The sequence below is a fragment of the Delphinapterus leucas genome, chromosome 7, assembly GCF_059928025.1.
Source record: "Delphinapterus leucas isolate spDelLeu-1000000601 "Yukka" chromosome 7, BTC_Dleu_Yukka2, whole genome shotgun sequence".
NCBI classification, from domain to species: Eukaryota; Metazoa; Chordata; class Mammalia; order Artiodactyla; family Monodontidae; genus Delphinapterus; species Delphinapterus leucas.
Window position 1 is genome coordinate 27979552 of NC_143135.1, and position 14257 is coordinate 27993808.

The window sequence follows — 14257 nt, forward strand, 5'->3', positions numbered from 1 at the left end:
CGCACTACTATATATAAAATAGACAACTAATAAGAACCTACTGTATAGCCCAGGGAACTCTACTCAATACTCTGTAATGGCCTATATGGAAAAGAATCTAAAAAAGAGTGGATATATGTATATGTATAACTGATTCCCTTTTCTGTATACCTGAAACTAACACAACATTGTAAATCAACTATACACCAATAAAATTTTTTTTTAAATGTACTCTCAATACTGTACTAGTTTTCTCCCTTACTCTATCTTGAGTTATAATTCACTGAAAGTAAATTTACTATTCAAGGAGAATTCTGATTTAATGAGCTCCAAGAAACATTAAAAAAAATGCATCCCTCATAAAAATGGAGGTTTAGTGTAAAATGATACAGAGGAGAATTTCTCTTTGTTTATTAATTTTTTTTAACATGGAGAAAATGTTTAATATCACTAGTATCTTTTTTTTTTTTTTTTTTTTTTGCGGTACACGGGCCTCTCACTGTTGTGGCCTCTCCCATTGTGGAGCAACAGGCTCCGGACGTGCAGGCTCAGCGGCCATGGCTCACGGGCCCAGCCGCTCCGCGGCATGTGGGATCTTCCCGGACCGGGGCACGAACCCGTGTCACCTGCATCGGCAGGCGGACTCTCAACCACTGCACCACCAGGGAAGCCCCCACTAGTATCTTGAAGTAGATTAACAGAAGAAAGGATATGGTATAAAAAATAATGATTTGCTTCTTCCCTTGTAGTGATGCCTGAGTGAGTAAATCAACTGTTAGATTACTTCTATTTTCCTTATTTAAGGATTTTCATGCTTTTATGCTCAAAAATATATCTTTATAGTAGAGAACTTATGCTGGTAAACCACATCCAGAGAAAACTAACGCTAACATTTTCTTCTAGATTCATGTGAATATATGGAATTTATTTCTAGAAGTTGGATATTTTACCTACTAGTTAAAACATGAATTTTTTCCATTTAAGAATCTCCCCAACACTATTTTTATGCTATAAGTTAACATCTCTATGCATTTTAGAGATTAATTAGTATTCTGTAATAAGAATGTTACATAACTTATTTAGCCTTTGTTGGATGTTTATGTTGTTTCCAATGTCTTTTATTTACAAACTGTGCTGTTGTAAGCATCCATGTCCATGTATCTTTGCATACATCCCTGATTATTCCACTAGGATAGATTACCAAGTATAGTTCTTTTAGACACAACGTGGAACTTTCTCATTTTTAAATACTGTAGGAGACGTATATTTTGGGGGCAATTGGTATTCAGGATTCAAGCTGGTGTATATAATGACAAGGCACTGTTCAGCTCAGGATGGAAATATCAGCTCTTTGAGTGTAACAATTTTTTTGAAACACTTATGAAATGTCCCAAGTCTGAATTTTTAATCACTGACTTGTTGAGCTATTGGGAACATTCTTACCTTACAGATGAGGACATTATTATTCATTTACATCTCTGTCATTCCTTAATATATGAAGTCCTTGAGAGCCAAGACCGTGTTCTTTTCAAATTTATATCCTGGCATCTAGGACCATGCTTAGCTTAGAGCACCTGTTCAGTAAATGTTCATGAAAATGTAAACAAAAATTAGGTGTTGAGTGGCTAGAGAATTTACTAAAGGTCATATAGCCAGTTGGAGGTGGGGCTCAGACTTGAACCCATAACTCTTGACTTCTAACTCTATGCTTCTTCTCAGTTTTACCAGTGCCTCAGCCCCAGTTAGGCTGAGGCAGCAATTTGGGTGCCACTATTTTATGAGGAAGTCCTATCCCTGGGAAGCAAGAGAGAGGGGAAGGGGAAGGAGGCAAGAAAAGAGGGAGCAGAACGATAAGGTATGTTATCAAGGACCCTACCTTTTGGCATCTAGGGGAACTGCTTGACATCATGGGATCGTTTTCTGGGAAGGCTTGTAAGCAATAGCACTTCAGGATAGTTCATTGGTGGGAAGTAGGGAGACAACTGTATCTGCCAGCTGCAGTTTGCTATGGAGCATTAATCTCTAGGGGTGCATGTGTGGGTATGAATAGGCTCCTCCGCAGTGGGCAGCAGGGGACAGGGCACACTGTTGGGTTGTGCCCACTAAAGTCGGTTGTTGTGGAAGCTGGGGCAAAACAAGTGGCTAAGGGCTCCAGAGACAGGTGGCTGAGAGGATCTGGTTAGAGCCTTCAAGGTGTCTGATACAACCCAAGTTACATGCAGATTCACTTAGTACATAAACATTAAACATCTTGGACGTGGTGCTGAATTGATGGTGGGTATATACTGGAAAACTAGATGTAGTTCCTGTCCTCCAGGAGCTTACAACTTTAAGTAAAATGTGGTTTTGGGCTCATCAATTAATTCCCCTTTTGTTCTCAGATCTGTCCCCAGACCTTCCACTACCCTACTCTGTTTTCTAGAGAGCTGCATTTCCCTAGCATGGTAGGTTTGGCCATTGAAGACACTAGGTAGGTTGGAGAGTGGGAGGGAGAGGGGAGCCTCTCCCCTTTGCCACCCTGCTTCTGGTGGCATCTCCAGCAGCAACTGAATCTTTTCTGGAGTTCCAGCTCAAGGCATCCTTTGCTGTGGTTCTGTTCCCATCGTTTGGCCTGCCTCCTGCAATCCACTTATCCCCAATGTCCCTCCAGTCCTAGGAGTGGTGGTGACTTCCTGCTGTTGCTAATTTACAGATTGCCTCATTGTCCCCTAATTGGTTTACAAGCTCATTTATCACCCAATAACCAGTTCCTGATATCAATTCCTTCTATTTATGAGACCTAGAGTGGTATCTTTTTCCTTACTGGACCTCCATGAAAATAGTTTTTCCCAAAGAAATCAATCCATAACCCATAATAGTTTCATTGATCATGAAGCAAATAATAATCAGTTAAAGTGATATTTAAAAGAGTGAATATTTTGTTCACGGCCAGTTAATGAAAATCATCAGAGAAATAGATTTTTAAATATAGACCTGGTCAAAATAATTTTGTTTTATTTGAAGCCATGAGGAGTTAATATAAAACTATGATCTAGAGCAGGGATCCCCAACCTCTGGGCTGCGGACTGGTACCGGTCTGTGACCTGTTAGAAACAGGCCGTACAGCAGGAGGTGAGTAGCGGGGGAGCTATCGCTCGCATTACTGCCGAACCATACCCCCAACCCTGCTGTCTGTGAAGAAATTGTCTCCCACGAAACCAGTCCCTGGTGCCAAAAAGGTTGGGGACCGCTGATCTAGAGGGATGAGCATAATCTTGTCAGGATGAACATTTTTCTTCATGAACAGAGAACATTATTTCTGCCATGAGGTCATTAGAAATCAAACACACATATTGAATGCTGACTCTTTAATTTTGAAAGAATGCTGCATATGTAAAACTGATAAAAGTAAAAAAAAACTATTATTTTCTCTTTGACATGCCAACGCTTTCATTTCCTTTTTCTGAATATGAGGATGGACATGGAGGAAGAGATATGGAAAAGCTTTTTAGGGAGGTCAGCCCTTTCTCTCCACCTATTGTGCAGCCTCAGATGATCTGTATAATAATGCAGTGCAAGCATTTGCACAGCTGAGCTATGCTGTGTGGTCTTATGAAAAAGTATTATGGTATTTGGAGTTATAAGCTCAAAGGAATATTAATATTATTGTTAACATTGTAATCTATATTAATATCCATCATGTACTCTACTAGATGCTTTATATATGTTATCTCACGAATCTTCATAATATCCTATAAGCTCAGTATCATTTGTCCTATTTTACAGATGTGTAAAGCAAGGGAGGCAAAGCAATATGCCCAATGTTGCAGAGAGCGTAAATATTAGAGCTGGATATCAAATCCAAGTCTATTTGATTAAAACTTTCTCCTCTTTTTTTCCACACTATGTCCCTACTCTTACTACATAAAACTAGATTTCTATCTTAAGGTAAGGCCTGAAAATAAGAGTGAAGATAGATAGATAGGTAGATAGACAGTAGATAGACTGGTATTTCTAAAACCTATTGTAGTTTAAAATTGTTTCTATGTTCCCTGGAAGTGGAGAATGTGAATTATTTTTCTTGACTGTTCTCTTCCATAGGGAGAAATTCTAAGAATTGTGAAATAGAGTCTATAGATGATAATGGTCAGACCTCCTGATTTTATGATGAGAAATCTTAAGTCCAGAGGTAGAAAATGATTCAGACAAGGAAGCTACTACCTCTCAGAATCTCCATTTGAGGACAGGCATTAGGTATTCAAAGAGACTTCAACAGGGGAGAGGGGAATGGAGTTTAAGTGAAGCATTTGGACAGTAACTGCTTGCCAAATGGAACAGATGGACATTTCCTTCTGCATGTAGCAAGGGTCTGCAGTGTGGGCTGCTCCTTCATGTTCCTTTGAAAATTCTAAGAAATAAGGACTCCTGGGAGGAGGGAGACTATTGAGGGTTCCAGCTCTGTGAAGCCCCCAACAGGCTTCCTCTTAGGAAAATCAACACTTCTGATCAACACTCACAAGGAAAAGTGACATCCTATAACTTCATGAAGGCGATCTTGGGTTGAGGGGACAATTGCCACAAATTGGGAGAAAAATCAAAGCACAGTCCCCAGTTTAGTCTTGGGAACCTGGTCAAGGAAGAAGGGGTGATTTTTAAGGTGATTGTTTGAGATATCCTTTTATGAGTCATCCCATAAGGAGTTTTTTCTGGAAAAATGGAAGTAGGAGTCAAATGCGTATTACAATTCCAAGAAAGTGAGGACCCAGGACAAATGAAACATTTATGTGCAGCCCGAGAAATGTATAAGAGTTGAAACCAGCTATAAATATCTTACTTATACTTACATATGCTAAAAACCACTCCATCAGATTCTAGTTATAGTAATGATAGGGTTAAACAGACATGAATTGTGTGTTTGCTCTTCATTCTTTTGTATGACCTTGGGGCTGTTACCTACTTAACTGATATTAGTCTCAGTTTTTTAAATCTCTAAAATGCGAGATAATAATACCCTTTGCTTGGCTAATGTTATTAGAGGTGTCTAGTCCAACTAACAAAAGCTATATCGTTTCCTCTGTAATTACATGATGTAGTTGCTCTGAGAAAAAGGTTACCGTCTCCCCCATCAATTAAGGCAATCAGTCCCACTTGATTAATTCAGCCCACTTCAGAGCACTCAGCAGCTTGATGTACTTACAAAGGGGGCACCTACATACCAAGGGGGTGTGCTGCACTGGGTAATAGTTACAGAAATCAGCCATTGGCTGTCAATATTTGAAGGCTTTGTTATCCAATCAAATGCCTGTGGCTAATGGGGTTCTTGATAAGCTACACAAATAGACAATAATTTTCCATTTATTAATGAATAACAGTCAAATAATTTTGCAATATACTCATTACAAAAATGACAACAGTAAGAAGGTAGGAAAAGGGCAGAATATTTGAATTAGTTTATGATAAAGAGAAAACTGAGTGACTTTGGTTGTGATATTTTGCTTCATGGATAACTTTGCCAGACCTAAGCCCTTAGCTGCATCTCTAATTCTCTGTGACAATTTGCTTCTGCTCAGTTCTCTTTGCCTTTCACATCCCAATAGAAAGGGGACCTGTCATTGTATGTAAAATAAGTCTCTGCTTGAAAAGAGTAGCAATCAAGATACAAGATATTTGTGTCATAAAACTCAATGTGGTGACATTTTCCTTTTTCTTTGATGCTATTTTAATACATAAAAGTAATACATGAACAAGTCATAATATTTAGAATAGAGAATCATGTAGCAAAAGAAATAAAATCATTCATAATCAGTTGTGGTCATTTTTAAAACAAAAAATGATTTGACTCTAATTCCAGGTTTAGGAGCATTAAACAAAGAAAGAAACAATGTTCCCAGACTGTTTAATGAATTGTAGTATGGGCTCCTAAGTGACAGCCAAAGTAAACGAAGATAAGGGAAATCAGTCAGTCTGAAGAAAAAGTATCTGTACACAAGATCAGCATCCAGTTTTGTTAAGAATCAAAGCTATTTTAATTTGTGCTTTTTAATCAGAAATAGGAATAGCGGGGCTTCCCTGGTGGCGCAGTGGTTGAGAATCTGCCTGCCAATGCAGGGGACACGTGTTCGAGCCCTGGTATGGGAGGATCCCACATGCCGCGGAGCAACTAGGCCCGTGAGCCACAACTACTGAGCCTGCGCGTCTGGAGCCTGTGCTCCGCAACAAGAGAGGCCCGCACACCGCGATGAAGAGTGGCCCCCGCTTGCCGCAACTAGAGAAAGCCCTCGCACAGAAACGAAGACCCAACACAGCCAAAAATAAAAATAAATAAATTAATTTAAAAAAAAACTAAAAAAAAAAAAAAAAGAAATAGGAATAGCCTCATTATGATCAAGTGAAATGCTATATGGACTGAAATAATTATAAACATAACTAGAGTATGGAGATCAGATCACTTATTTTTTATATAGCAACATAATTATTCCAGTTAGAAGTAGAAAAAACATGAAGTATATTAAATTAAAAATACAACAATTTCCTTGTACAGTGTTCTTCAGGTTAAAAAGTTTAAATTTGTTCCTGAGATTAATCCTTTATTATACTTACAATGCAATTATTGACATTATTTATTATATGTGATTTTTCCCAGTTTAGAGATGAGGAGAATGAGATTTAGCTCATTACCCAAGTCATACAATGAGTCACTATCCTGTGTTGCATATTATGTTGCACCTCATGACAGATTGCAGTATTTCCTTAGAGTAGCTCAGATGTACAGGTCATATAATTGAATGTTATCCAGCTTTTGTAATTGAAGAATATTTTCTTAAAGTTGTAGGAAGAACCCAAAAGCTTAGAAAGAGCCATATTGATAAAATGGAAAAAACAAACACGAGTTGGGACTAATTGGTCCATCCATCAGTGTGCCAGTCTCTGAAGCCCCTCAACAGAACCCCAAGAACTGTTTAAAAACAGTTCACACAATTTTTTTGGCTGTTATTGTTTTTTATGGTGCTTGTTTTAAGTGAAAGACAAAATATGTAAATGAACAATGGATAGATATTTTAAGAAAGAAAACTCTGATCCACAATATATAGCAATCAGCCTGGAAACCAGCCCATTTTCTAGAGTAACCAGCTCAGGAAGACAGCCTACTCTCTGCAAGTCAGACTTATAGGAATTCAGCCCATTATTCCAGCTGGTTGACTCGGGATGCCACACAATAACTCCTGGAACAGTCAGCCCCCAAATGGCCAGGACTTGATTAATAACGGACAGCTTCCCTAATTTTTGTCACCACTTCCAACTTAGGGCCAACCAGAGAAAGCCAAATAGGTACCCCTAACCAATCACACAGGATGCCTCACTTCTAGTTAGCCCACCTGAAGCTTCCCCATGCCTAAAAGCCCCCAATCAGAGCACACCTGAGACTTCTCTTCTTTCCACTAGAAAGCTTGCCCATTCTTCTGCTTGTCTTTGAGCCTCTGCCAAAGCACAAGCAATGGTTACTATCGCAAGCTCTGAATAAATAGACTTTGCTTTTCTCATTTGGGCCATCTTTTAAAATTTTCCACAAGAGAAAACCTTTATTATTTTTAATAGAATGATACCTAATCATCATTAAAAAGCTCAAGCAAGGGCTTCCCTGGTGGCGCAGTGGTTGAGAGGCCGCCTGCCGATGCAGGGGACGTGGGTTCGTGCCCCGGTCCGGGAGGATCCCACGTGCCGCGGAGCGGCTGGGCCCGTGAGCCATGGCCGCTGGGCCTGCGCGTCCGGAGCCTGTGCTCTGCAACGGCAGAGGCCACAGCGGTGAGAGGCCCGTGTACCGCAAAAGAAAAAAAAAAAGCTCAAGCAACACAGGAGAGAGGAAAATAATCTCATCAACCAGAAATAAACACCATCACCATTAAATGAACATAATAGCAGATATTTCTTTGTGTCTACAGACAGACAAATAAGTAGATAGATAGGGGAATGGGTGGGTAGGTAGACGAATGAGAATGATTTTCATAAAATGGCATCATGGAATACATTCTATTTTAAATTGTGTATTAAGTTATTTTATTATAACAAATGAAAATAAACAGAAGTGAATAACTAGTTCTTTCCCAAACATATATTAGTTCCTAATAGATTGTCCTAAAGGTAGGTAAAAATAGTGTGAAAAAATATGATGTGCCAGTCACTTCTTTAAACTCTAGATTTCAAATTTAAATGGTACTGAATGCCTGCCTGCTATGAAGAATAGGACAAATTCAGATGAACATTTCTTCCTTCTCCATTTTCCCTCACATCCTTATATAGGTTATTTATATTAGTATATTTGTTTTGTCAAAATGGGCAATATTTACATTATTTTCTATCAAAAGATCAGTGGCTGACATTTGTTGAAATCTGTAGATTCCATGCACTGTTCTAAGCCTGCCTACCTTTTGTCAGCCTTATGATTCTCTTTCTCTCTTCTTTTCTCTCCTTTTTGCTTTAGAGTAGGGGCAGAGGCAAGATTAGGGGAAGCATTCATCAGCTCCTGACATTACAGTTTGCTTTGACAAAGAACTGAAACACTTAGGATTTGCTCTCTTCTGAGTTGTTGTCAAATATCCTGTACTATGTATTTCACCTGGTTGGAGGAATATCCTGTTTTTCTGGTAGAATACGCTAGGCCTTCAGTTAATTCACGCAACTTAAAATGTAGCTTTGGAAAATTGTGTCCCTGCTGGCATTTTCTTGCTCCAGCTCACTCATCATGGGCATGACACTTACTCTTAAGAATTTGCCTTGACTGTTTTTCCTACATTACTTATTCCTTTAGTCCACATCTCTGAAAATTAAAGGTATTAATGAAAATCTCAAGATTTGGAGTGCTCACATTCTTTCGCCAAGATGGTTCTCAGGGGACAATAATGGTAGTAAATGTTAGAATCTGCACCAAGTCATATCAAGATTTCCTACATCCTCCCTTGGGCTGCTGCTTTTCAGAGTTGATAGCATTTGCCACTTTTGGACTTTCCCCCATTTTTCTGCTTTTAACTATTTTATGTCTACTTTTCAGGTGTAGAGTCGGTAACCTAAGTATCAGGAGCATAGGATGGGAGTGTTATATATATTCTTTAGGGCAATGGTCACTAACCTTTGAGTGAGGCGTAGAGGACTCCATGAGAGGTGCAGAGGTTTTGAAGGAGGTTTTCAAATGCATATGCATTCCAAAAATTGTCTGTGGGCTGAATAAAAATAGTACTTATGTACTACTATATTTCAAATGAATTCAGGTGCTGTTTTATGGTGGATAAAATGGAAAGTAATTTAAATGCATTACTGAATTCTTTATAGCTCTTTGTCATTATGCATTTAGGCGAGGCAATATAGCGGTACTCAGGGGCTGCAGACAGAAAGCTATGTCACCCTGTAACCTTGAGAAAGTTATTTAACTATTGTGAGCCCTGCTGTACAGTGAGTTGATAATAGTATCTACCTCACAGGGTTGTTATAAGGCCTAAAGGATAAATACATGCAAATCATTTGCCATGATGCCAGATACCTCATGAGCACTCGGTGTTAGCAACTACAGTTGCAATCAATGGATACTATCACATGAAGATCTAATAATTGTTTAGAAGAGGATCTTCTTATTTTAATGTTGGGAATCACAGCAGGGCCAGATAAGCCTCTTGACTCTTTGGACATGGCTTATCTACTTCTATTAGGTTAAATTACATAAGTACTTCAGCGGGAAAAAAATGTATTGAGCATGTCTCCAAAGAAACAAGGCTGATGGCAGTTTAGCATGTAGCATCTATTGGATGCATGAAATGTCCCAGCTTGATTTCCACAAGAAGCAAATACTGACATGAAGATTAGCATGCGGAAGTTTATTTGGAGGGCTCTCAGGACCAACACTTGGTGGAAGGAAAGGGAAGAAAATAAGATTAGGCAGAGGGAGAAGTTAGGTGTTGATTCAGTTTCAAGGAAGGCCATAGATGAATCTCACGGGGAGCTCTGAAGTTATGATGGCCCATCGAAGTGGTCTCAAGTTGTGACAAGGAGGGCCGTACCTTTGTATTCCCACATTGACCAGTGATCGTGTGCTGGGTACCTCTGCTTGAGGCAGGTTTCCCCAGTTGAGGGTAATTTCTGGCAAGGGCTCAGCTTGGAGGACTGGCAGCTGGCAGCACTCCTGGCAGGTGGGGCACACGTTCTTCAGGCCTGAAGGGGGATTTGAGTAGGCTCCTCTCTATTAGCTGTGGCATGCTCTTGAAAAATCATGTATTCCTTTCTCAAAATAGTTCTAAAATGGCATTCAAAATAAATTTCAGAGCTAGTTTACTCGCTGCTTTAAAAAATGTGTCTAATTACCATTTTTATTCTATGTTCTGATGTCATGAAGTGAAACATATAATGAAAAATATCAATGTATTCTTTAGTGGAAATGTATTTTAATATGTGATTAACATGGTTTGAGACATTTACTATAGATATTTATTGCATTGAATCTGATGGATCCTGGCCATCCATCTGTGTTTTAAAGACTATACATATATATATATATATATATATATATATATATATATATATACACACATGTGTGTGTCTTTGCACACATATATTCAGATCTGTTTTGTGAGCAAGCTTGATTTTTACATATTTATGTAAGAGTGGCATTTTTTTCCCAGGTCAGTGTCAGGCACTGTAGGAAAACACAAAGAATAAGAAGCATTCCAGTCCTCAGGGAGGTAAGAGGAGATAAAACACATGCACAGTAATTATTTGTAGCAGATCACTTTTAAAAAGAGTTAAGGGGCCTGACATGGACATGACAGGATAGGCAGAAGAGAGGAGTATTCAGGCGCACAGAGTGTCTAGCCAGGCTGTTCAGGTTCAAATCCCAGCTCTGTTACCTCCTAGCTCTGTGACATTAGACAAGGTACTTGACTTTTCTGTGCCTCACTTTCCTTATCTGTAAAATAGGTTTAATGGCACCAACACTGCAGGGTTGTTAGGGTTACATGCGTTAACATATGGGTATGAGTTTTGTCTATGAGCCAATGCAAGAAACATGATCTTATTTTTCTTAAAAAAATCAGATCAATATACTCAGAACTCCTCCCTACCTGATTCAAAATTGAAATTTATGTTTTTGCAGGGAGCCTAGAGTAATATGAGAGTCACAATATTTTGTTGTTGCTGTTGTTAAATCTGCAAAGTGTCTCTTTTTTAATTGAACTGTAGTTGATTTACAATATTGTGTTAGTTTCAGGTATACAGCAAAGCGATTCAGTTATATGTGTGTGTGTGTGTGTGTGTGTGTGTGTGTGTGTATATATATTCTTTTTCAGATTATTTTCCACTGTAGGTTATTACAAGATATTGAACATAGTTTCCTGTGCTATACAGTAAATCCTTGTGGTTTATATATTTTATAAATAGTGGAGTGTTATCTGTGTCATTCTCTGTCTGACTTACTTCACTTAGCATAATATCCTCTAAGTCCATGCATGTTGTTGCAAATAGCAATATTTCATTCTTTTTTATGGCTGAGTAGTATTCCACTGTATACCACATCTTCTTTATCCATTCATCTGTCAGTGGATATTTAGGTTGCCTCCATATCTTGGCTATTGTAAATAGTGCTGCTATGAACATTGCATATATGTTTTTGAATTAGAATTTTTGTCTTTTCCAGATATATGCCCAGGAGTGGGACTGCTGGATCATATGGTAAGTCTATTTGTAGTTTTTTTTTAAGGAACCTCCACACTGTTCTCCATAGTGGCTGCACCAATTTACATTCCCACCAACAGTGTAGGAGGGTTCCCTTTTCTCCACACTCCCTCCAGCATTTATTGAGAATCAAAATATTTGAAGAATATTTGAAGAATAGCCTTCTGGTCTGCAGTGCACACTGGTCATCACTGTTACATGCACCTTCTCTGCCTCTATCAAAGGGCATTTAGATATTTGCTGAGGCTGGAAACTGCATTCTCTAGTCACTGACCTTCTCAGGTACACCTCACAGTCATCTCACCTGAGACCAGCATCTCCCTGGTAGTAGACTACGGATCAGCACATCATTCTCCATTGCTTCTGAACTCTCCAGACTCCTACTCCACCATTTTCCAGAAAAACTCTCTCAAAACCTTTCTTGTCTAAAGGCTAATTTATTACCTTTCCCAATCCTGAAATCCCTCTACTTAGATAATATAGTTCCATATTCTCTTATGAGCCTAGACTTTTGAAAACAAATGTTCTGTTTGGAAGTGATCTTTTGGGTATGCTTGTGTTTTTTCCCATTTCTGGGAAAAGCAAAGACAAAAACATTGCTATCTTCTTTAGACAAAGAGGTGAAAATTATTTACAGCAGTGAGAATAAAATGCAGATTAATATGGCAATACATTATTCCACCATACACAGATTGCTCTATGTTAAACAGGGTTTATTTCTCCCTATTTAACTTGCAATTCAAGCTATTATAAAACCCATTGCCTGTATTGGTTTGAAATGAGTTTCAATATTTGCAGAATTCGAAAGTAGTAACTCCAGCAATCTGTTGTTAACACAAGGAGTAAAATATCAAGAGCATCTTTTTTTTTTTCCACCCTTCCTCTTGTATCTGTTTATCAAATTGTCCACAGATGGTTCAGATCATAGGGTATCAAGTTTTTATTGGAAAATCAAGTGCACTCTTTGAAACTGTATTGCTCCCATCTCCTAGGCATGTTCTCCAGGGTATTAATATGTTTAGATAGGCTTCTGTCAAAATGATGCTGTTACATTCCCAGAGATAGAATATTGAGCAGGCTGAATGTGAACTCAAAGAAGGTAAGTGTTTTATTGAGTTATAGGAAGGGAGGTTCCCTGTAAAATAATGTTTTAGAAGAATTATAATATCAAATGAAATCTTGGACTGTTCAGATACAACTCAAGTGGAAATAAGTTGGAAAATGAAGAAATTTAGAAATAGCAGAGAGGAGTATTATTAACAGAAATGATGGAATCCTAAACGTTTAGCTGTACCTTACATTATGATTGTCACATCAAATACTTTGGTGAACACCTGAAAAGCTATATGAAAATAAAATTGTATTGTACAGTTACTAAAGAATTTTTAGAGAAGGATAATATTTGGAAAGAACATTTTTGCAAACTCCTAGGGGAAATACAGGGTTAGATTACCGCAATTCTCTGGTCATAACATTTTCATCGACCAATCAATATATAACCTTGTTTTATGTGTGTTTTTATTAAAAGACACCCTATTTAATACATATTTTTGATTCTTTAACATTGAACTCATCACCAACAAAACTACAACTCATGTCTGAACAAAGCATATCTAACACACGTGTTTTCTACATAAGGTACATCAGAGCCTTCTTGGACTTGGGAACATTAGCATTGCTCTTGGGGGCAATTTGAAACAGAGAAATCACCAACAAAAAGTGGGAAAAAAAAAGCAAATAATGTGGCAGTAAAAAGATTGCAAAAAAAGGCACTTTATAGTAGGAGAGCTGAAACAAGCAGACAGAACTTTGCCTTATTTGACCTCAGCTGGGAACATGTACATTGTGTGACTCAAATTTTTCAACACATTGAGCATATCCATGAATGCCCACAAAAGCAATGTGAGTTTTGATTTTGGGGTTACAAATAAATTTTAGTGAGCAGGCAAATTCACAGATACAGAGTATTGAACTGTACGGATCCATTGTACTTGGAAATAAATGTTTGTTGGGTGCCCTAAAGGAGTAATATAACTATTTTTTTTAGAAGTTCAGTTATTCGAATATTTTAAGGCACTTTAAATTAGGTTGTAATTATTCAGTCTAGAGTATTAATATTGGGAGGAATCTTAAAGATCAATCTTCTCACTTTATAGATAAGGAAGATTAATCCCAGAGAGAAAAGGCAACTTTCCTAAAGTTGCATTGGAAATCACGTAGTGGCAAAACAGGACCAAAATCCCTTATCCCTGATCCTAAGCCCTTTTCTTTGTTTTAAATACTCTACCCCATACAATGCAGAATATATTTTTAAGATTAATGTTAAGATTGAGATCGTATCAGTGATTATGCCAATTCCTGGTTTTGATCCATCCAAAAAAAAAATAGTGTGGTGTTCAGCCTAGCAAAAGCAGTGAGTATTGATAGTCAGTCTTTAACTTTTTTTTTTTTTTTTTTGGCTGCATTGGGCCTTAGTTGCTGTGCGCAGGCTTTCTCTAGTTAGGTGAGTGGAGGCTACTCTTCGTTGAGGTGCAAGGGCTTCTCATTGCGGTAGTTTCTCTTGTTGCGGAGCACGGGCTCTAGGTGT

At 38.2% G+C, this 14257-nt stretch overlaps 1 non-coding gene across 1 annotated transcript in view; it reads left to right on the forward strand.

The window, feature by feature from the left end:
* LOC111179814 (uncharacterized) overlaps nt 1–12163 on the forward strand; it is a 182874-nt gene extending 170711 nt beyond the window's left edge. Inside the window, exon 3 of the transcript XR_016393808.1 lies at nt 11633–12163. This is a non-coding gene — a transcript (uncharacterized LOC111179814). The remainder of the gene's footprint in view (nt 1–11632) is intronic.
* Nucleotides 12164–14257: the final 2094 nt, after the last annotated feature.